Source organism: Euprymna scolopes, chromosome 6, assembly GCF_053919585.1.
Source record: "Euprymna scolopes isolate OS-2025 chromosome 6, ASM5391958v1, whole genome shotgun sequence".
Lineage (NCBI taxonomy): Eukaryota > Metazoa > Mollusca > Cephalopoda > Sepiida > Sepiolidae > Euprymna > Euprymna scolopes.
The window spans coordinates 13,104,394-13,132,156 of record NC_136487.1 but is presented as its reverse complement, the minus strand read 5'-3'; the positions used below and the strand labels follow the sequence as shown (position 1 = coordinate 13,132,156).

Genomic DNA, 27,763 nt, shown 5'->3' with positions numbered 1-27,763 from the left:
ATTAATATGTTGACTGAGCATTTTCTACCCTACTTTGGTCGGAATTTGGATGATAATCCGATCTTCATGCAGGATAATGCTCCCATTCAAGCAGCTGGCAATGTCAAGAGGTTTCTGGAAGAGCATGAGATTCCGTATTTGGATTGGCCTGCACAATCTCCAGACCTCAATCCTATCGAAAACCTATGGCGTTACATCAAGCAAAAGCTACACAATGATAAAATTTCAAATTTGGGAGAACTTTGGACAAAAAGTAAAGAAAAGTGAGATGCCCTTTCCCCGAGTATTGCTGCAGCCTTTCCCCAAAAGATTGCAGGCTGTCAAATTGCAGAAGTGCTATGCTACTAAATATTAACTAGTCCATTGTGTTCGTGTTGTATTTTTGTTGCATTAATTAAAGTTACATTTAAAAACAATTTCCCATTGTACAGACTTTCTTTTTGCCTCAATTTGAAGTTATTTTTTTTAATTGACGTGTATTTTAAACTTTAATTCAAGCTTTTATATATAAAATTAATTTTATAAAATCAACAGTAGGTTCTCAACAGTGCAATGTAGACTACAGTGTAAGTCACTGCAGGGAGGCATGTCAGTATTCTCCTGGTGCGATGGATAGAGCATACAATCAATCGATTTGAGGGGGGGGTCACCGATATCAATGACAATAAAACTATGGGAGTATAAAACATTCATTGATGATCATTCAATCCCAGGCAACGTCAAGTCTCCCTGTTAGTATATATATATATATATATATATATATATATATATATATATATATATATATATATATAAGTCACTATGTGATTGTGAGTTCCTTCCTTATAGGTTCCGAAACGGCTAAGCTTATCCTATGCAAATTTTACACAAAGCTAAGTTGTACGTCTAGCAGTGTTTTAAATGTGTTTTGTACAGAAATTCATCAGATAAGTATCGAAAATCGAAAAAATCCAATCGTAAAACTAGATTTTCTCTATCATAGATAAAAAAAAATACAGGGGAATATTTACGTTACACCGGCAAGGAGGATAATTAAATTTAAGCAAATCATTTCTTCTTAAAACAGATTTATACTCTGGAGATGTAGCGTAGTGGTAGAGCATTAAACTAGAGGTCGAATTATCCCTGTTCTAAGCCCGGGTGTACCTCACAATTTTCATTTTTATTTTCCTTATGATGAGTTCAATTTACAATAAAAGAAAAGAAATACCATTTGAAATCGCTGCAAATCATTTCTTTGTTTGCATATTTTAAAACTAAACATTAATCAGAAGTGATTTTCCAGTCTATTCGTTGTGGAGCCCAAATACCAGCTGACGTGATATTGTAAACAAACACAGACGGAATTTGACGAATGACATTATCATTATCATTTTTGTATTTTTATTTATTTATTTAATTATTTATTTACTTATTTATTTAATTATTTATTTAATTAATTATTTATTTATTTAATTATTTATTTATTTAATTATTTATTTATTTATTTAATTATTTATTTATTCAATTATTTATTTATTTATTTAATTAATTATTTATTTATTTATTTAATTAATTATTCATTTATTGAATTATTTATTTAATTATTTATCTAATTGTTTTTCTGCTAACTAGTCCACCGAGAAAATTATTGCTCGTAATATATAATAACCTATTGAGGATTATTTTTATCATACATATATGCATACATACATGCAACCTGCGTAAATAAAAAATATCACGTCTAAGCGTATTGTACGACCTGGCAACGCCGGGCTACTAGCTAGTATATATATTGCGAGTCTACATCTGCTACATCGTTATTTTCATAGTAAGTGCTCAACTGAGTCTCCCACGTCTCCCCTTCAAAACATTCACAACAAGCACTGATATGGCTACCATCATTGTCAGCAATTCCCCCCCCCTAAGTTCTATCTATGGCTAAATCAAAATGCAAATTTCATGAACAAAGCTTCTTTCGTTGAGATTCCTATCTGTGAAACTCTATACCGTGGGCCTGTTTTCTAACTAACTACAACATAGTGGTCTTCAAATTCAATTTGAATAAAGCATAGTTTTAGCAGCATTAAATGTTATCATCCATTTACGTAACTGCAAATCTACAAGGATAATTTTTCTTGAAACAAACAAAAACAAACCAAGCAAAATTAAAAATTACATAAAAACATTCACATCAAATAAATTGACGAAAGACTTTAAAACATTTGTAACGCAATGCTGTAATGTATAAAATTGGTCTGTTTGTTGTTTACTGAGAAAATCGACGCACTCCAATGTGTCGGAAGGGGAAATTGCACTAACCCTACCCGGATTTTACCGACATCCTCCGAAGGAGAAAGTTTCATGGGAGTATGAAATTCACAAACGGTCCCCAGTTGCATGTATAGGGGAGATGACGACGATAGGTTTTTGCAACTTTTTGCAGGGAGGTGTTGATGTACTCCTTCATACAGCACCTGGACTTCCCAAATTGGTCACCGATTTTAGTAATGACAAGGCTCAACGTTGCTTAACTTCGGCGATCTGACAGGAACCGGTGTGTCAACGTGATTGTGTAGTATGTTTGTGTGCAGTCAGCACCAACCCTATTCAGAAGGAGGAAGTTTCATGGGAGTATGAAATTCACAAGCGGTCCAGAGTCGCACGTGTCCTCATCATGGGAGATAACGACGTTAGGTTTTTGCAAGGAGGTGTCGACGTCCTCCTACATACAGCTCCTGGAATCCCCAAATTGGTCACCCATCTGGTACTGACCAGGCTGAAGGTTGTTTAACTTCTGTGATCCAACGAGAACCGGTGTGTCAACGTGATTATGCCGTATAATGTGAATTATATGACGCCACATTGTCCACTCGGGGCAGATTGATTGCTTAATTTCATTTTTTACTCAAATAACTAAAATGAAGGATGAAAAAGAACTTCATATGAAAACATTGCATCAAAATGCATATTAATGCACCTGTATTTCTTTATCTGCATTTTTTTTTTCATTTCATTGCAGAAATGCATAAAACTCGTTTTGATTTGGGAACATTTTAACAATGTTTTCCGTATATTTTCTGGTTTTACTTAAATACTATAAACAATATAAGCTGTGTGTGGTGCACATGTATATATCAAGTAGTATATTACCAAATCATGAAAATATTGTAATCAATCTATTCCAAGGTTGACATTTTTCTAGCTTTATTAAGTATGAATAACTGATTTTATCTGATGTTCTAGGAAATTTGAGATAAAGCATGATAGTTTACGTTTAAATTGAATTATCTTATATATTCATGGATATCATATGATTTTATGATATTCATGCTTTTTTGTATTTTATGCTTCTTTTAATATCTTATGCACTTTTATACTTTTTATGCTTTTTATGCTTTTATGATTTTTTTTGTTTTATGATATTTAAGCTTTATGCTTTTATATCATTTTTATGTTTTGTATGCTTTTTATGATTTTTATGCTTTTTATGATTTTTATGCTTTTTATGCTTTTTATGATTTTTATGCTTTTTATGCTTTTTATGATTTTTATGATTTTTATGCTTTTTATGATTTTTATGATTTTTATGCTTTTTATGATTTTTATGCTTTTTATGATTTTTATAATTTTTATGATTTTTATGATTTTTATGCTTTTATGATTTTTATGTTTTTATGATTTTTATGATTTTTATGCTTTTTATGATTTTTATGCTTTTTATGATTTTTATGATTTTTATGCTTTTATGATTTTTATGATTTTTATGCTTTTTATGATTTTTATGCTTTTTATGATTTTTATGATTTTTATGCTTTTTATGATTTTTATGCTCTTTTATACTTTTTATTCTATTTAACTTTTTTATGATTTTTATGATTTTTATGATTTTTATACTTTTTTATGTTTTTATGTTTATGATGTTTAGGCTTTATGCTTTTCAATCATTTTTGTGTTTTGTATGCTTTTTTTACATGGGGGTCACCACTTATCAAGGCCCGAAGGCCACTCAGGGATAAGGGTTATTGCGTGTACAGTAATCAAAGACATAGCATTGTAGTAATCATTAGTATTGGGGGTTTTGATGTCTTACTTAAGTGTCTTACTTAAGTGTCTTACTTAAGTGTCTTACTTAAGTGTCTTACTTAAGGGGGCGGTTTGTGAGGAGTTTGTTTATGTTGGACTTGAAGACGTCCAAGTTGTAGTAAGGTGGGAAACAGGAAAGCGGCAGAGAGTTCCACTGGCGTGCAGTTCTAAGAAAGAAGCTTTGCTCATGGAATCTACGTTTGGATTTAGGCACAGATAAAGAGTGGGGAAAATTATTGACAGTAGTTTCAGCCGGACGGGTGTTTCTCGTGAAAGATTGGCGAAGGGGGGACGAGGTATTGGAGCTCAGACGAGCACCTGCCATGAAAATAACGATAAAACAAAGACAGGCTCGCAATGTCTCTTCTGTGGGAGAGAGGTTGCAGGGAAGAGAAAAGGGTATCCCCCACTAAACCACGAAGTCTATTTTGTACTCTGTCAAGGCAGGATAGGCTGTTTTAGCAGCTCCTGCCCAGATGTGGCAGTAGTACTCCATCCTTGGACGTACTTGGCTTTTATACAGATAGAGAATTGCATTAGTAGTGAGATATCTTCTGGAGCGGTAGAAGGATCCCACCATTTTTCCCAGCGTCCCTGGCAACAGATTTGATGTACGTGTGTTCCATTTCAGATCAGGAGTAAAGGTCAAACCCAGAAGCTTGTCAAAACATGGAGCCTCCCCAAGACGAGAGCCATCCATTTCAATTGATGCCGGATGGGGATCAGAGTATTGATGATATAAAGATTGAAGCTTGGTTTGGATGCAGTAAAAGTGACCAGCCACCTCTTCACCCATTGTACTACGCGCTCAAGGTCAGAGGAGAGAGAATTAGAGAGAACTTTGTCATTTACGGCCTTTAATGTGTTGCCATAGATGGTCGTGTCATCAGCATAGATGTCAACGAATGATTTAAGTATGTGTTTTGATGCTATTTATACTTTTATGCTTTTGTTTTATATTTTATGCCTTTTATGATTTTTATGATTTTTATGATTTTTATGAACTTTTTATGAATTTCATGTTTGTTTATGATTTTTGTTTTGATGGTCTTATGTTTTCATGCCTTTTATGATTTTTGTTTTTATGATTTTTATGATTTTATAGATTTTATGTTTTTAATGATTTTTATGGTTTTTTAATGAATTTTATGATTTTTATGCTATTTATACTTTTTTACTGTTTTATTGTTTTTACATTTTATTATTTTTATGATTTTCATGATTTTTATGATTTTCCCGCTTTTTTCGTTTTTGTTGTTCTTATAATTTTTATATTTTATGCTTTTTATGTTTTATTACTTTTATGCTTTTTATGCGTTTTTGTTTTAAAACATTTGTAAAATACGCACAAGGTTGTGACATTGCGGCGATGGGACAGAAGTTTGAGCTTGACCGATAATGCTGGACTATATTTTGGACACTTGTATAAGAGTGAGAGACTAGTGTATGTAATGCAGTATTATACGTGCAACTGTAAACCTTAACAGATTCTTCTCATGGGAATATACCCATCTGTCACAAGTTTACAAAAAAATATTCCTTAAAGAAACCTATGCAAATACTTAACAGGTCACACAACAAATAGTAGCAGAGAACCTGGAGGAACATCGATATCTGATCAATAATAAATAAAACTGAATGATGACAGATGTTCCTGCACAGTCAATTGTTGCATCAGCATCATTTCACAAAGCAAAAAAACATTTTTCAATTTACCGCCAAATCACAATATCATCCAATCAGAATCGAAAATTTAATGTCACAACGTCCCATGTAATACGAAGTAGTATTCTTTGATCCCAGATTGCAACAAACATTTCTTCTCAGTTATGTTTGAGTTCCTATTTTCTGTCCACGCATCACAAATTACTCTGCTGATATTTCATCTCGTGCCATCTTTTTTTTTCTTGATAGTTGTAATAATGAAAGAAATTAAAAAATATTTTTGCTTCTGATGTTTATTTTCTCCCACAGTTTTACATCAATATTATTCTAGGTGGGTTGTAATTTTCTGTCCCACCTCCATAGGGTTGCTTTACCTCCCAAAAGACATCTGCTCACTTTGACGTCGTAAAACCAAAAGCAAGTAGAACTGATCTCGCTTCTCTGACACATCCTTCCTCCCTCGACGTAACATCATGTAACGTATTCATTACAAAAATCTGTCAACTTCCAAAGGAATTTTCCACTCACCTTATACTTACTATAGCCTCATATCGAAAATTACTGTTCTTCACTTTATTTTTACATACATGTCTATAATCTTGTTACACTCATATTATTTATTTTGTTGAGAGATTTCAGCTCTCGAGTATTATTCGCTTGCCGGGGTTTAAGAATAAACTACGAATCTTCTCATTTAATGCAATGATAGAAGGTTTATTCGAGGAGGTTCTTTACTCATAATTTTGTTTTACTAGTTAGTGATGAGGTATCCTACTGGATGACAGAGGATCATCAGCTATCCCATGCATTCCAACTGAGCGATCTTTTTAAGACTCTAACTGTCTATGTGTAATTGTTTATATATCTCTTGGACTTGGTTTACTGGGTATATTCGCCAGGTAGTTTTTGAAATTGTTTTTCACGAGTTCGGTTTTTGTTGTAATTACTGGAATGAAAAAGATCTTCCTAAGATTCCGGTTTCTTTTTATGATGTACAAAAGACCTTAGTATTTCGTTATATTTTATCTTGACACAGCATCATTACGAAGACTAACTTTTACTGAGGTTGCTTCTTTCTCCTTCTTGTCCCATATCATTCTAGGCATTACTACTTCTCTGCTAACTTATAACAAATTGGAAGCAACTTTTTGTTTGCAACACTACCACTACAAATTTGCTTTACAGCTAACAGACTCTTTCTATGCTGTTGCCTTTCTTTAGAGTTGTATTTTTCTTAGATGCATTGTCTTCATGTGTGGAAACTATCTGGAATATCAGAGAAAGACTAACGGGTACTACATTTTGCGCAAGGGTGACCTGGAACTATTTAATGCAGGAGTGTTTAGTTCCCTAATGTTATTATACATATCTTCATATCTAAATACATACAGCACCTGGTATTCCTAAATGTTACCTATTTTAGTACTGACCAGGCTCAACAGCGCGTAAATTTCGTAATCAGACTCGGAATAGTTTGGGGTTTATATTAGTTTGTAAAATGCTAGAAACTTGCGCCCGTCTGTCTGTCTCTCTTTCTCTCTCTCTCTCTCTCTCTCTCCCTCTCTCTCTCTCTAGATATATATATATATATATATATATATATATATATATATATATATAGTGTGTGTGTGTGTGTGTGTGTGTGTGTGTGTGTGTGTGTGTGTAAGAGTAATTGGTACTTTTCAAAAAAAACATTTTATCGTCAGCAGCCTGGCGATCGGGCCGTGAGAGACGCATTCACTGAAAGCTAACTCATAATTATGTAATGTTAATTCTGTCTTACCAACTAGGATTTTTCGTTATCTTGAACAAAATCTTTATTAGCATGTTAAGTTCCGAACATAAAAGGCGGATTGAGCAGCAATAAAAATTAAATGTTGCGAATTGCACTTTAATCGCAATACCATTTGCTTTTTAATTTTAGAGTTGAATTCTTTGTAAAGTTCTTTTTGTAATTTGCATCCATTTTAAAACCAGATTTTAACTAGTTTTCTAACTATGCAATTAAACGTCGATTTAGGGTAGTTCCCCATTTATATATAGACACCGGTTTGGGATCTAAATGTAGAATCTAAATGCAGGATTTGGCTGCACACAGCGAAGGAGAATTTTTTTTAACTTGTGCAAGTTTTATTTTTCCTAATATAGAATGACTTTTTGAGGAGCTGCATGTCCGCTCACATTAAACCTTGTGTAACAAAATTACTCCAGTGTAATAAAAATAAAGCAGGATAGTGAATAGGGATGCGAAAGATTTTCCATAATTTACATGACCGAACGATGCATTTAGTAAATTAATTCCTATTTCACTCACGTAAATGCTTTCAGCTTGAAAGCAAAACACACACTCGAGTCGATTTATTTTGTGTTTATTTCTTTTTCCCACGACCTATTTTTTTACATAGGCATCACCACTTATCAAGGCCAAGAGGGCACTCAAGGATAAAGGTTAAAGAGTGTACAATAGAAATTGGACAATATAGTAATCGTTAGTAATGGAAATTTGGTAAATTTGTTAACTTATATGGAACGGCTCATCAAGAACTTGTTTACGTTAGACTTGAAGACAACCATATTGTAGTCAGCTGGAAAGCAGGAAAACGAAAGGCGTGAAGTTCTAAGAAAGAAGCTTTGTTTATGGAATCTACGTTTAGGTTTATGCACAGATAAAAAGTGGGGGGAATTATTGATAGTGTTTACAACTAGACGAGTGTTTCTTGTGAAAGTTTGGCGAGGAGGGACCATAGATTGAAGCTCAGTCGAACACTTTCCATGAAAATAATGATACATCAGAGACAAACTCGCAGCAGTCCTTTTTCTTCTTTTTTCTTTAACCAGCAATAAAATAACACGTGAACGAGGCAGTGTCCAAAAAACAAAATACATCTGTTAAGCAAAAAATCCATCTCGAGCTTCCAACAGCTCCTAAATTTGTATACTTTTATATTATTCTTGTATCGGAACGGTTTGAGGTTACAGCAGGCACATGTCAATTATGGGCGCTTATTGCTATGCATCTTCGTATGATTATTACAGGATGATAGCTTAGATCGTAATGAAATGTAAAGGCGTGGATAGACGACGCATTTGAAATGTGACTATGATTATTTTGATAGTTTCAAGGTTGAACTTATAATAGAAATTGTATACGGTGTATTATTTTTATTTTGGCGTGGATTGTATAATATTTTAGTAATGTTGATTGAATAATATTTTAGTAATGTTGATTGAATAATATTTTAGTAACAATTGCAGAGGACCACGAAAGGCGCCGGAGAATTCGTGACCATCAAAGTGAGTGGACGTTCCTCTTTTTGCTCTCTAAGTTGGTGAGTTGGCTATAACTATGAAGCGGAGCATGAAAAAAATTAATACAGTTTACTTGCAATAATTGTAAGCTATATAAAATCATTTCTTTGTTATTTTTCAAGTTGTTACTGTAACGATTTTTCATTTTGATGACGCGTAATATAAGATAACGTTACATCACTCGTCCACCACAGAGAGGTGGAAATTGGTCGCATTTAAAAATCATTCTAGCAAATCACCTATGTCATATTTTAAAAGACCTATGTCATAAACATCCATTAAGATCAGAGTTGCAAACAGCTGTTTGTGTTTGCAAATCGCATACGAGGCATGAACAGCGAAACGAGTCGACATTATTTGATTGCCGACTCGTTTAATGTCCAAGTTAATGGTAACGTCAATTTTATGTAAAATGAGTCATAAATTTACTTGTACGGTGACCATTGACCAGAGGGAACTCGATGAACAGGGCTTTTATAGGCGTACATAACGAAAGCTGATTTCTGAATAAAAAAAAAAAGGTTGAATTATCCTTAAGAGTCATAGGTGAACCCAGACGGAAGTCGACGAAACCACATGACTTATCATAAGGAAAAGCCGATTTTGAATGTAAAAGTTTGAGTAACATGTTAAGAGTCATAGATGACCTCAAAACGGATCTCGACTAAACCTCGTATCTTATCAACGTTACATAACAGAGGCTGTTTGTTTTCCTGAATGGAAAAGTTTTAAGAGACACCTTAAAGGTCAAAGCCAAGAGATATCTTCCTTCAGAGAAGTTTTCATCAAAAAAAGAATCATTGGCTTCTTCAGAAATCTACATCGTTTTTGGAATCATTCGTAAGTATGCTGAATAATAATTACGGCAACGCCGAAACAAGTAAAAATGTCAATTCAAGTAACAAAATTCCCGGACAACGCCAGACTACCGAAAAAGCGAGTGAATAGCAAAAGACAATACGGCGATACATTGCAATGTTATTGATATAGCAACTAAACAATGTAAGAGATGGGTATATTTACTGATGACACCACTCTCTATAACAGACACGTGGGGAAAACAAATGAACATATATCTAATGAAATGGCAGAAACACTAGAGGATGACCTCCTATCTGTAGTGGATTGGGGACAAAAATGGATGGTCACATTCAATGCTGCCAAGACTAAGCTTGTTTCCTTCAATAATTACATGAAACCTTCTCTGCCACCAATAGCAATGATCAAAAACACATTACCTGAAAGCACTTCCTTTAAACTCCTCGGCGTAACGTTCACAGGGAACATGAACTGGAATAGATAGATTAAGAGCATTGCCAAAGCTGCTGCGAAGAAGGCGGGCTCTCTCTACCATGCTAGAAAGCTACTTACGCCTGGAAGTATCCTGTACCTCTATAAGGACACCATTCACCCATTTATGGAGTACTGTCGTCACATTTGGGCTGCTACTTGTCTTTCACTTCTTGACAGGATTCAAAAAAAGAGTCGCCAACCTGAAAAGTCCTGAACTGTCATCTAGGCTTCAGTCTCTGCCCCATCGACGAAATGTTGCATCCCTCTGCCTGTTCTACAAGTATTTTAATAGTAAATGCTCTGACGAACTACAAGCACTTGTTCCCCTTCGACGTAGATATCCCCGACAAACTCGACAAGCAGCAAAATCCCACCCTAAACAGTAGAGATCCCTAGGTGTAAGAAGACCTTTTACTCCAATAGTTTTTTTCCTCAGAACTGCTAGACTTTGGAACTACCTTCCGGGATTCTGCTTCCTCAACTGTACTGACATGCAGAAGTTCAAGTGTAACGCGTACAGACATCTTGCTACTCATCTCCCTTCATAATATCCCTGCAACTAATGTCATCAATAGTAGCTCCCTACTTCAAAGTGGCGCCGTGGCTTGTTTAGGGTTAAAATTGAATTAAAAAAGAAGAAAATATTTAAAACAATAGCAGATTTCAAAGTAGCAAAAAATATTTACTGGATGAAATATTTTTAAATACACTTAAATATTTATGATAGTAAAAGACTTAGAATCTTAGTTCGGCAAAACAATAATATAATATATGATGAACACTTAATCTAGTTGCCTGCCAGTTCGGTTGGAACCGCACCGCATGTTGTTGAAATGATTACAATAAAAGTACCAGTCACTGTAACAAGCGTCACTGTAACAAGCGTCACAAACGTGTGTGGTTCCTGGGTTTTTAGCATCGGTACTCTCCTTTCTCTTTAAGATACTTTTCTGTAACAACATCCATAAACTTCTCCAGGACGTAGGTTTGTTGACTGAGTTTTGTTGGATTATAGCCTGAGTTGTCTGATATAGAAAATAGCCTGTTGTCCACGTAACATGTTCCCCTTTCTCCGGGTCACTGGTGTATTCAAAGGGACGATATGGAGCTTTGTTTGGCACCGACGCCGTCGCGGAGAATGGTTCAACAAAGTTGTAGGCAACATCAAACTTGCATTTTGGAATTTCCTCCAAGGTTTTCTTTAGGAGAACAGTATAGACACAAACATCTTTCGTCAATATTTGATCGTGTGTCATCAAGCTTAATAACACGTCTTCAATTAAAAGCAAGAACCGCAACTAAAAGATCTGCTTTTGTGCAAAAATGATGATTTTCAAAATTTTTATAAGAAGAAAATATCTGCTTTGAAATTTGTTTAAAACATATAAAACAACATATTTTTTGCATTATCTGAATTTTTCGGACTACTGTTCTCATCGTGAGTGTTATTTGCACAATGTTTCAGTCAATGTCACTTTCAACTTCCGAGATGAGAACAATAAATTATCAATTCTTGTTTCAATTTTTTTATTGTTAAAATTATTGGTTCTATTAATTCTATTTATTAAAAAAGAGGATAAAAGGTGGATATCACGAACATTAAATTAGCGTATCTATATAAACTAATTTAATGTTCGTAGTGTGTTATCATCTTCTATCCTTCTTTCTAATAAATAGGATCCCTCGATTGAATAATTTATGATCTGGAAATTTTGATCTGATTCTAAAAAAAGTGACGAATCAGAAAGCAACCGAACCCCGTACCGAAGCGGTACTCAAACTAAGCGGGTTGAACTGTCTTCATCAAAAGGGGGAAGTTCCACAGAAATATAAAATTCACAAGCGGTCCCCAACCCTTTTTATATGACCATTATGGGAGATGATGTTATGTTTTTTTCATGTCTTGCAGGGAAGTGTCGACGTCATTCTGCATACAGCACCTGGTATTTCAAAATACTCGCCCATTTTGGACTGACAAAACTCAATGTTGCTTTCAAGGATCGATGTTCCAATGTGACTTTGCTGCATGTGACTTTGCTGCATGTGACTATGCTGCATGGATGTAAAATACAGGACTAAAGATTATTAGTTTAATCATTAAAACGACTTGCATTTAATTGACGTTGTAGATATTCGCTAAACAGTGGGTTTAATATTGTTATCAGTGTAAAATATTTCTAACATTTAATATTTAAAAGAAAACTCCTTTAATTAAATGTCGGTATCAAAGTGCAACTTTGCTCCAAATGTTTTTTTGTTGTCTTTTTTTTTTAGTGAAAAAGGCATGCGAAACATTTGATAGTGTTCCAAACCTTAAAATTAAGATTTCTTAAATATATCGCAGATTATGTTACAAGAAAAGATTGTCCATTGAAAAAAAAGAAATATTTTATAACATAAGTTTTCTTTCAGGAATGTGAACATTTTGATAAAAAAAAAAATCGCTGTAATTTAAAACTTCAACGAGATATGGCAGTTCTGTTTTCTAATGTTGGGTGTTATTAATTGAAAACTTGCGGAAATTCTTTGCTCAAATATTTTATGCAATTTTTATATGAGAATAACATGACATATTTTCAAAGTATTACATTAACTTTCAATTTCTGTGAAATTTGGCCATTTTTATAATAGCCATATTATACACGTCGAACATATGTCTGACGAAGGGATATTCCCGAAATATAACAATACCGATCCTCCATCTGACCATATTGACACAAGTAAGATCAGAATACATGCAATATATATATATATGCAAACCAACAAACCGGAAGTCCAAGGTTCAAGTTTTGCCTTTATTTGGGTTAAACAGTTGAACACATTCGAACTCAGGATTCGATTCGAAACCTGAATCTCTTGCATGCAAGGCGAGTACCTTTTCTACATAGTCTCAATGCACTTTTGTCAGCGATGAACAATAGCCGTTCATGGGCGTCCTTGTGCGTTTTATTATACGAAGGTCGTTCTAAAAGTAAAGCCTCCTATTTTTTTAACTCAAGATTTTGAAAGCTACGAAGAGCTATACCAGTAAAACAAGCGACCTTTTGTGCTCCAGAATTTATTCTTTTACATAGTCTACATTGACAGGAGTTGCTTTCTTAAAATCTCACGCCGTCAATATCTGCGAAGTGAGATAAATCTTTCAAATCATGAATGCCTAAGTTCAGTCATCATAACAATGCAATAGCAATCCCCTGATCCATTCGGGCGGAATAAATATATGAGGCATTACTTTTGGAACGCCTCTCGCATGTTTATAAAACTGGATAAAAGGTATATTTATGAATAAGGAAAGTATTTAACGGTGATTTCTTAATTTCTATCAGTTTTACAGTTATTTAATTGGTTGCAGCATATATAATAGAGTTGGTTCATTTTCTCCTCAAAATGACTCAAAATATAGCCATTAAAAGCTAAATCCCTGGCAACAAAAGTGAGTACACCCTTAAGAAACTATACCCCAAAAAGTGACTACACTCCTAAAAAACTACACCCCTAAATGTCTAAATTGAGTACCGCTTTTTCCCCTCCAAAATGACACGTGACTCATTAGTGTAACTATGCCATGTGTTCATAGGGAGTAGGTGTATTCAAATTTGTAGTGCAGCTCTCACACTATCTCTTGCCAGTCATTGAAAGTTCCAACATGGCACCACATGGCAAAGGACTCTCTGAGGATCTAAAAAACGTATTATTGCGCTAAATAAAAGTGTCCACGTCTACAAGAAGATTGCTAGCATTTTGAAACTGAGCTGCAGTGGCTAAGATTATCCAGTATTTTAAAAGCGAAGGGTCCACTCAGAGCAGGCCTCGGGCAGGTCGTCCAAAGAAGCTGAGCGCACGTGCTGAGTTTCACATGCAAATGCTTTCTTTGAAAGATCGGCGTAGGAGTGCTGTTAGCATTGCTGCAGAGATTAAAGAGGCTGGGGCTCAGCCTGTTAGTGTTCAGACCATACGGCGCACACTACATCAAATTGGAACGCATGGCTGTCACTCCAGGAGGAAGCCTCTTCTGAAGGCAATACATAAGAAAGCCCGCAAACAGTTTGCTGAAGACATGTCAACAAATCCCATAGATTACTGAAACCATGTCCTATGGTTTGATGAGACGAAATTTAATTTGTTTGGTTCTGATGTCCTTGAGCATATATATATATATATATATATATATATATATATATATATATATATATATATATATATATATATATATATGGCATTATTAATAATAGGAGTTATCTCTCTCACTTCCACTAGCAGGTTTTGTATCTCAATGGTGAAGCGCTGGACGACACTCACTGAACCCTTCGGTTTTAAATTTTGCTAGGTGAAGCCACAATGAGTCGTAGAGACAACGAAACGCATGCCTGTAGATACATCATATTCATATAATATATATATATGTTTGTGTATGTGTGTTTAGTATGTGTTCACGCGTGCGTATTGTATAAAAGTTTTAAATATTCTATATATATATATGTGTGTGTGTGTGTGTGTGTGTGTGTGTGTGTGTGTGTGTGTGTGTGTGTGTGTGTGTGTGTGTGTGTGTGTGTGTGTGTAAAAAGAGGGAGGGAGTAAACATGGAATTTCCGGTTGCAGTAAATTGCGCAATTCGTGACACGTTTTCATCCATTCAGATAAGAAGATCAATTGTACCTTTCGACATGCGTTTCAGCCCAAGTGACACTCCTCGCATTATTCTACGCACGTTTCTCTTTATAATTTATTTCGCAATTATCCACATTTGCTTACAAAGAGACAACATAAAGTAAAACAAAATCATGGGCGCATGAAGTTCAGTTAACAGTTATGTCAAAAAGGGAAAGGTGCGTATGTTAAGGGAAAATGTGATGTTGTAAAAATTACTTTCGACCGTTTGGGGTTATTTCTAAAATGACGTAATTTCATTTTTGCATAAAAATTCTAATCTGTATGATATCTACTTTTTCCTCAATTGGTCCGTACGTTACACTTTCAGGAAAAAGACAATTTGGGCGGCCAGATTGCTTCAAAAATGCGCAGTTTACGAAATTTGGCATTAAAAAGGCCAATCTGGCCACCTCGGACAAAAATATTAGAGTGAAATAACTTTGATGTAACGTCCTTTTCAAATATCAATATAACAATAAATATCAATATAACAATAAATATCAATATAATAATAAATATCAATATAACAATAAATATCAATATAATAATAAATATCAATATAATAATAAATATCAATATAACAATAAATATCAATATAATAATAAATATCCATAGAATAATAAATATCAATATAACAATAAATATCAATATAATAATAAATATCAATATAACAATAAATATCAATATAATAATAAATATCAATATAATAATAAATATCAATATAATAATAAATATCAATATAATAATAAATATCCATATAATAATAAATATCAATATAACAATAAATATCAATATAACAATAAATATCAATATAACAATAAATATCAATATAATAATAAATATCAATATAAGAATAAATATCAATATAATAATAAATATCAATATAAAAATAAATATCAATACATTAATAAATATCAATATAAAAATAAATATTAATATAATAATAAATATCAATATAATAATAAATATCAATATAACAATAAATATCAATACATTAATAAATATCAATATAACAATAAATATCAATTTAATAATACATATCAATATAATAATAAATATCAATATAATAACAAATATCAATATAACACTAAATATCAATATAATAATAAATGTCAATATAATAATAAATATCAATATAACCATAAATGTCAATATAACAATAAATATCAATATAACAATAAATATCAATATAATAATAAATATCAATATAATAATAAATATCAATATAACAATGAATATCAATATAATAATAAATATCAATATAACAATACATATCAATATAACAAAAAATGTCAATATAATAATAAATATCAATATTACAATAAATATCAATATAATAATAAATATCAATATAACAATAAATATCAATATAACAATAAATATCAATATAATAATAAATATCAATATAACAATAAATATCAATATAACAATAAATATCAATATAATAATAAATATCGATATAACAATAAATATCCATAGAATAATAAATATCCATATAATAACAAATATCAATATAATAATAAATATCAATATAACAATAAATATCAATATAACAATAAATATCAATATAATAATAAATATCCATATAACAATAAATATCAATATAACAATAAATATCCATATAATAATAAATATAAATATAACAATAAATATCAATATAATAATAAATATCCATATAATAATAAATATCAATATAATAATAAATATCCATATAATAATAAATATCAATATAACAATAAATATCAATATAACAATAAATATCAATATAACAATAAATATCAATATAATAATAAATATAAATATAACAATAAATATCAATATAATAATAAATATCCATATAATAATAAATATCAATATAATAATAAATATCAATATAACAATAAATATCAATATAATAATAAATATCCATATAATAATAAATATCAATATAAAAATAAATATCAATATAACGATAAATATCAATATAACAACAAATATCAATACAATAATAAATATCAATATTACAATAAATATCCATATAATAATAAATATCAATATAATAATAAATATCCATATAATAATAAATATCAATATAACAATAAATATAATTATAACAATAAATATCAATATAACAATAAATATCAATATAACAATAAATATCAATACAACAATAAATATCAATATAATAATAAATATCAATATAATAATAAATATCTATATAATAATACATATCAATATAACAATAAATATAAATATAATAATAAATATCAATATTACAAAAAATATCAATATAATAATAAATATCAATATAATAATAAATATCAATATAACAATAAATGTCAATATAATAATAAATATCAATATTACAATAAATATCAATATAATAATAAATATCAATATAAAAATAAATATCAATAAAACAATAAATATCAATATAATAATACATATCAATATAACAATAAATATCAATATAACAATAAATATCAATATAATAATAAATATCGATATAACAATAAATATCCATATAATAATAAATATCCATATAATAACAAATATCAATATCATAATAAATATCAATATAACAATAAATATCAATATAACAATAAATATCAATATAATAAAAAATATCAATATAACAATAAATATCAATATAAAAATAAATATCAATATAATAATAAATATCAATATAATAATAAATATCCATATAATAATAAATATCAATATAACAATAAATATCAATATAACAATAAATAACAATATAACAATAAATATCAATATAATAATAAATATCAATATAACAATAAATATCAATATAATAATAAATATCAATATAAAAATAAATATCAATACATTAATAAATATTAATATAACAATAAATATCAATATAACAATAAATATCAATATAATAATAAATATCAATATAACAATAAATATCAATATAATAATCAATATCAATATAATAATAAATATCCATATAATAATAAATATCAATATAATAATAAATATCAATATAACAATAAATATCAATATAACAATAAATATCAATATAATAATAAATATCAATATAACAATAAATATCCATATAATAATACATATCCATATAATAATATATATCAATATAACAATAAATATCAATATAACAATAAATATCAATATAATAATAAATATCGATATAACAATACATATCCATATAATAATACATATCCATATAATAATAAATATCAATATAACAATAAATATCAATATAACAATAATATCAATATAATAATAAATATCAATATAACAATAAATATCCATATAATAACACATATCCATATAATAATAAATATCAATATAACAATAAATATAAATATAACGATAAATATCAATATAACAATAAATATCAATATAACAATAAATATCCATATAACAATAAATATCAATATAATAATAAATATCAATATAATAATAAATATCAATATAATAATAAATATCAATATATTAATAAATATCAATATAACAATACATATAAATATAATAATAAATATCAATATAACAATAAATATCAATGTAACAATAAATATCAATATAAGAATAAATATCAATATAACAATAAATATCAATATAATAATAAATATCAATATAATAATAAATATCCATATAATAATAAATATCAATATAATATTAAATATCAATATAACAATAAATATCACTATAACAATAAATATCAATATAATAATAAATATCGATATAATAATACATATCCATATAATAATAAATATCAATATAACAATAAATATCAATATAATAATAAATATAAATATAATAATAAATATCAATATAACAATAAATATCAAAATAATAATAAATATCCATATAACAATAAATATCAATATAATAATAAATATCAATATAACAATAAATATAAATATAATAATAAATATCAATATAAAAATAAATATCAATACATTAATAAATATCAATATAACAATAAATATTAATATAATAATAAATATCAATATAATAAAAAATATCAATATAACAATAAATATCAATACATTAATAAATATCAATATAACAATAAATATCAATATAATAATAAATATCAATATAATAATAAATATCAATATAATAATAAATATCAATATAATAATAAATATCCATATAATAACAAATATCAATATAATAATAAATATCAATATAACAATAAATATCACTATAACAATAAATATCAATATAATAATAAATATCGATATAATAATACATATCCATATAATAATAAATATCAATATAACAATAAATATCAATATAATAATAAATATAAATATAATAATAAATATAAATATAACAATAAATATCAATATAACAATAAATATCAAAATAATAATAAATATCCATATAATAATAAATATCAATATAATAATAAATATCAATATAACAATAAATATAAATATAATAATAAATATCAATATAAAAATAAATATCAATACATTAATAAATATCAATATAACAATAAATATTAATATAATAATAAATATCAATATAATAATAAATATCAATATAACAATAAATATCAATACATTAATAAATATCAATATAACAATAAATATCAATATAATAATAAATATCAATATAATAATAAATATCAATATAATAATAAATATCAATATAACAATAAATATCAATATAATAATAAATGTCAATATAATAATAAATATCAATATAACAATAAATGTCAATATAACAATAAATATCAATATAACAATAAATATCAATATAATTATAAATATCAATATAATAATAAATATCAATATAATAATAAATATCAATATAACAATGAATATCAATATAATAATAAATATCAATATAACAATAAATATCAATATAACAATAAATGTCAATATAATAATAAATATCAATATTACAATAAATATCAATATAATAATAAATATCAATATAATAATAAATATCAATAAAACAATAAATATCAATATAATAATAAATATCAATATAACAATAAATATCAATATAACAATAAATATCAATATAACAATAAATATCAATATAATAATAAATATCGATATAAAAATAATTATCCATATAATAATAAATATCCATATAATAACAAATATCAATATAATAATAAATATCAATATAACAATAAATATCAATATAACAAAAAATATCAATATAATAATAAATATCAATATAACAATAAATATCAATATAACAATAAATATCAATATAATAATAAATATCAATATAATAATAAATATCCATATAATAATAAGTATCAATATAACAATAAATATCAATATAACAATAAATAACAATATAACAATAAATATCAATATAATAATAAATATCAATATAACAATAAATATCAATATAATAATAAATATCAAAATAAAAATAAATATCAATACATTAATAAATATCAATATAACAATAAATATCAATATAACAATAAATATCAATATAATAATAAATATCAATATAACAATAAATATCAATATAATAATAAATATCAATATAATAATAATAATACATATAATAATAAATATCAATATAATAATAAATATCAATATAACAATAAATATCAATATAACAATAAATATCAATATAATAATAAATATCGATATAACAATAAATATCAATATAATAATACATATCCATATAATAATACATATCAATATAAAAATAAATATCAATATAACAATAAATATCAATATAATAATAAATATCGATATAACAATAAATATCCATATAATAATACATATCCATATAATAATAAATATCAATATAACAATAAATATCAATATAACAATAAATATCAATATAATAATACATATCAATATAACAATAAATATCCATATAATAACACATATCCATATAATAAATATCAATATAACAATAAATATAAATATAACGATAAATATCAATATGACAATAAATATCAATATAACAATAAATATCCATATAACAATAAATGTCAATATAATAATAAATATCAATATAATAATAAATATCAATATAATAATAAATATCAATATATTAATAAATATCAATATAACAATACATATAAATATAATAATAAATATCAATATAACAATAAATATCAATATAACAATAAATATCAATATAATAATAAATATCAATATAACAATAAATATCAATATAATAATAAATATCAATATAATAATAAATATCCATATAATAATAAATATCAATATAATAATAAATATCCATATAACAATAAATATCAATATAACAATAAATATCAATATAATAATAAATATCAATATAACAATAAATATCAATATAATAATAAATATAAATATAATAATAAATATAAATACAACAATAAATATCAATATAACAATAAATATCAAAATAATAATAAATATCCATATAATAATAAATATCAATATGATAATAAATATCAATATAATAATAAATATCAATATAATAATGAATATCAATATAACAATAAATATCAATACATTAATAAATATCAATATAACAATAAATATCAATATAATAATAAATATCAATATAATAATAAATATCAATATAATAATAAATATCAATATAACAATAAATATCAATATAATAATAAATGTCAATATAATAATAAATATCAATATAACAATAAATGTCAATATAACAATAAATATCAATATAAAAATAAATATCAATATAATAATAAATATCAATATAATAATAAATATCAATATAAAAACGAATATCAATATAATAATAAATATCAAAATAACAATAAATATCAATATAACAATAAATGTCAATATAATAATAAATATCAATATTACAATAAATATCAATATAATAATAAATATCAATATAACAATAAATATTCATATAACAATAAATATCAATATAATAATAAATATCAATATAACAATAAATATCAATATAACAATAAATATCAATATAATAATAAATATCGATATAACAATAAATATCCATATAATAATAAATATCCATATAATAACAAATATCAATATAATAACAAATATCAATATAACAATAAATATAAATATAACAATAAATATCAATATAATAATAAATATCAATATAATAATAAATATCAATATAATAATAAATATCCATATAATAATTAATATCAATATAATAATAAATATCAATATAATAATTAATATCAATATAATAATAAATATCAATATAACAATAAATATCAATATAACAATAAATATCAATATAACAATAAATATCAATATAACAATAAATATCAATATAACAATAAATATCAATATAATAATAAATATCAATATAACAATAAATATCAATATAACAATAAATATCAATATAATAATAAATATCAATATAACAATAAATATCAATATAACAATAAATATCAATATAATAATAAATATCAATATAATAATAAATATCCATATAATAATAAATATCAATATAATAATAAATATCAATATAACAATAAATATCAATATAATAATAAATATCCATATAATAATAAATATCAATATAATAATAAATATCAATATAACAATAAATATCAATATAACAACAAATATCAATATAATAATAAATATCAATATTACAATAAATATCAATACATTAATAAATATCAATATAACAATAAATATTAATATAATAATAAATATAAATATAATAATAAATATCAATATAACAACAAATCTCAATACATTAATAAATATCAATATAACAATAAATATCAATATAATAATAAATATCAATATAATAATAAATATCAATATAATAATAAATATCCATATAATAATTAATATCAATATAATAATAAATATCAATATAACAATAAATATGAATATAACAATAAATATCAATATAATAATAAATATCAATATAACAATAAATATCAATATAATAATAAATATCAATATAATAATAAATATCAATATAATAATAAATATCCATATAATAATAAATATCAATATAATAATAAATATCAATATAATAATAAATATCAATATAACAATAAATATCAATATAATAATAAATATCCATATAATAATAAATATCAATATAACAATAAATATCAATATAACAATAAATATCAATATAACAATAAATATCAATATAATAATAAATATCAATATAACAATAAATATCAATATAACAATAAATATCAATATAACAATAAATATCAATATAATAATAAATATCAATATAACAATAAATATCAATATAACAATAAATATCAATATAATAATAAATATCAATATAACAATAAATATCAATATAACAATAAATATCAATATAATAATAAATATCAATATAATAATAAATATCAATATAATAATAAATATCCATATAATAATAAATATCAATATAACAATAAATATCAATATAACAATAAATATCAATATAACAATAAATATCAATATAATAATAAATATCAATATAACAATAAATATCAATATAACAATAAATATCCATATAATAATAAATATCAATATAATAATAAATATCAATATAACAATAAATATCAATATAATAATAAATATCCATATAATAATAAATATCAATATAATAATAAATATCAATATAACAATAAATATCAATATAACAACAAATATCAATATAATAATAAATATCAATATTACAATAAATATCAATATAATAATAAATATCAATATAATAATAAATATCCATATAATAATAAATATCAATATAACAATAAATATCAATATAACAATAAATATCAATATAACAATAAATATCAATATAACAATAAATATCAATATAATAATAAATATCAATATAACAATAAATGTTAAAGAGCATCTCTCCCCCCCCCTCTCTGGCTTTCTTACTCTTTCTATTTTCTCTCTGTGTGTCTCTATTAGAGAATAGAGAAAGAGAGAGGGAGAGGGAGAGAGAGAGAGAGAGAGAGGTGAATAACGTGGACAGTGGACACGTTTGCAAAAGAAGGGTCAGCTGACCAGATGACGTGGTATCATGTGATGAGGTTAGCTGATTCTTTCTTGGCAGTTGGTTTTCGGGTGTTGAATAAGACAGACGGCTTTTCAGCTGTCCCCCCCCCTGGGCTGGGGAGGACGCTGACGTGTATCATCAAACAAGCAAGGTTCACCTCCATTCTGTGTCGACCTTTGGAAGGTGAATAAAAACATAAAAACCTTAATTGTCATCTTGGAGTGAATTCTTCATCCAACAGGCCAGCTCCCCTCCAAGAGACAATGAAAACCAGAGGAACAACCGACGACACATGAATAAAGGTATGTTAAGAAATGCATGTACACAAACACACACTCACGAAGACATCAAAAATAAAACCATTAGAAACTAGACGATCACGTACACGAATCTCCTTGACAAAATCTCCTTTATGACTCCCCCGAATATATAACATATTCGTTTTTTTCTGACATAGCTTAAAAAAAAAAAAAAAAAAAAAAAAAAAAAAAAAAGAAAAAAAAAAAGGACAAGAAAAAACAATAAAATGTATGGAAAACCTTTAAGGGACCCCCCCGAATATATAACATATTCGTTTTGGTGCCGTTCGTGACACAGTTCCGAATATATAACATATTCGTTTTGGTGCTCGTGACTAAGTCGCATCACCGATGCGATAATCGAACCTGTGTTTAAGAAAATACAACGTGGAAGCATGGAGATTTAGTGTCAAGAAAAAAGAAATAAACTAAAAAAAAAAAGAAAAAAAAAAAGGACAAGAAAAAACAATAAAATGTATGGAAAAAAAAAAGAAAAAGAAAGAACAGTAAAAAAAAAAAAATAGAAATCAACACACACACAACGTAGGGTCCATTAAAACACTAGGCGAATTAGAAAAATAATTAAGAAAAAAAAAAAAGAAAAAAAAAAAAGAAAAGCAATACACACGTACAACCTTTTCACGAAGAAAGAAAAGGAAGACATACAGACACACAGATGTAAAACTTTATATATAGAAAATAGTTAAAAAAAATATTTATCGTATTGGGAATTAACTCGTTATGAACGAAGAAAAATATCACTTAATGTCAAAATTAGAAGGGAAAACGAAAAATGACCTTATTTTGTAAATTTTTAACAACGGCCAGTGAGAAAACCAAAAAGAAACGAGCCTTACCACAAAGATAAACATGTCAATCAAAAATATGTGTTATGAATATTTCGTGTCATTTTTAAAGTGTGAACTAAATGTAACTTTTAATGAAAAACAATATGTACTTTTGATGAAAAACAATGGATAGGTTCTGAAATGTGATTTTTTTTTCCTTTTTTTCACTAATTGAACGATTTTATTTCTTAGGATTTTTTTTTTCTTACATGGACAATTTTAGTTCCATCGAGTTGTCTGAGACTTTATAAGTGAGTCGTTTTATTTTATTTTAGAAACGACTGTATTTTAATTGTAAATGTCTAGGTATTTTTTTGTAAACGACTGTGGTTTTTCTTTAATTTTGAATTCTGTGGAATGGTAAAAGATGATGCACTATGCAGCCGACCTACTTGCTGACGTGGACAAAATTTTGTTGTTTGGATTTTTGTTATTGCTAAGATGGGACTTTGTGATTGCTTATAGGATTTTTTGTATTTTTTTAATTTATTATTTTTATGTAATTGATGTGTTGTCAAACGGTATTGGCAGAATTTTCTTGTTCTTTGACATGTATTTTTTTTCGCAGAATGGTGAGGTGAAATCTTTGCTTGTGGGGTCTATTGAAAGAATGATTAATAAAAGAAAGAACGTGCTGTTAATTAATAATCATAACAGTAATAATAAAATAGGGAAAAAGAGAAAGAAATAAGATTTAAACAGTGTAATAAATAATAATAATAAAAAAAAAAGTTTCGGAAGAGTCAAAGGTTCAGTCGGTATTAATTTCAATTTTCGAAAAGTAGAATAAATGTTCTATTCGACATGAGTGACGTTTTGACCACATAAGTAAGGTAGAAAAAAAAAGGATAAATATAGGGTTAAATAAACTATATGAAGAAATGAAAGAAAAAAAGTGGGGCGTGAATGGAATTTAATTTCTGTGGCAAGCATGTTAGAATTTTGGAGAGGTGTTGAATTACATGGGTAGTTATTAATTTCATTATTCTCGGGAAATGATTCGAATTTTATTTTTTTTATCGTGATTTCTGTTGATTTCGAGTAGAATCAACATGGAGCAAGTTTGAGTACTTCATGTGTGGAAATCCGATGTTTTCCGTGAAGCTATGTGTCTTCAAGGCAGGTTGCGCTTACCGACTTTGGAAAAAAAAAAAGAAAGTTTTTTCTGACATAGCAGTGAACGGAATGTATTCTGTCCAGCGTGAGCGGATCTAGTTGTAATCAACTTCAGGGAGCAAATGAAATGCCCTCTGACATGGTGTAAGGGGCAGAGGGGGTGCAATGGCTGACGTGGCCATTATGTTACGAATCGCTCAAGAGAAGATGAATGAAATATGTATGCAAGTACTTAGGAAAATAAAATGTTACCATATTGTGAATTAAAGGTACCAAAATTAAAAAAAACCCATGCTGGGTGAATTTAATTGGTATTATTAAATTAAATTATTTTGGAATAGATTTGGTTGGTTTAGTTATATTTTAGGGACGTTTAGCGCGTAGTTGCATTTTTTTTCATGAGAATTACAAGGCGATTAGGCTGTAGAAAGCAGTTTTTTCTGTTGTTTTATTTTTTTTATAAGCCACGGTATTGTCACAAATTAGAAAATTTGGCAGGGGAAATACTATTTTAGAGTAATGAGAACCCTGTTAAAACAATACTAGTGGTTCCAGTGAGTTGGAAGATGCCACGTAGGCCCAAGCAACGGCAATAAGTCTTGTCCAACAAAAGTCTGGCGTGCGAGGTCGCGATAATTCCTCAGGGTACGGAGCGACTGGACAGTCGGTACCAAGCCTAATCACGGGGAGATAGAAGAAAGGGAAAGATGCAGATTACGTAAGGGACAAGATAGAGCCTTATTATTTTTTTATTTTTTTAGAGGAATGTGTGAGGGATATCTGGGTTGGAATCTTGGGACTTGCTGGGAATGCGGAAAAATCACAAAGGGAAAACTACTTAGTTAGACATCGATGGCGCATTAGTTAGGGAGTGATGATTCCGTATCTTGTCGGGTTCCAGGAACTCAAACAGGCTCCGAGTGAATCAGTGTGAAGGCGTATCTTGACTTAGACCAACCAAGGGAGTTAGTAGAAGAGCTTTGTGAAGTCCCGAAGTAGTAGATTGAATAGAACAAAGCTCCAGTAATAGGACCACTCAGAGAAAGACGTCAGGGCATTACAGTAAAGGAAAAAAAACTGGGACTTAGGCCTATGCTGAAAGTCGAGAACGCGAGTAGGATGGTTGGGTCGGTAGAGCATCAGACTTTTAATCTGAGGGTCTGGGGTTCGAGTCCCCATGCGATAAAGCTACCACCAACATGGAGCATCCGACGTTCTGGCCGTAATTGCGATATGCTGGCCCCATTTCGAAAAAGTGATCGAAAATGGAGTCTCAATTTGTTTGGCCAAGTGGTCCAAATAAAGAGCAGAGTCAGTGGAAAATATCCAACAATGCGACCGCCTAGACAAGATGTATATCTGCAAAGCTGTATCTTTGTCTAACTTGGAAGCAAGTTAATGTCTAGGAGGGACTTTTGAGAAGCAGCAGAAGGGTTGATAGTGTTGTAGAAGAGTACTGGTGCCTGATCTTTCTTGGAAAAGGGGTGAGTCCGAAAAGTGAAAAAATAAAGATGTACTTCGGACATAATTATTTTTTTTAGTTAGTTAGTTATTAAAAATATATGGCTTGCCATACATTTT

At 27.2% G+C, this 27,763-nt stretch overlaps 1 long non-coding RNA gene across 1 annotated transcript in view; it reads left to right on the top strand.

Annotated features, from left to right (window-relative positions):
* Positions 1-12,556, top strand: part of LOC145278301 (uncharacterized) — a 34,369-nt gene extending 21,813 nt beyond the window's left edge. Inside the window, exons 2-3 of the long non-coding RNA XR_013868352.1 lie at positions 4,697-4,979; positions 12,242-12,556. This is a non-coding gene — a long non-coding RNA (uncharacterized LOC145278301). The remainder of the gene's footprint in view (positions 1-4,696; positions 4,980-12,241) is intronic.
* Positions 12,557-27,763: the final 15,207 nt, after the last annotated feature.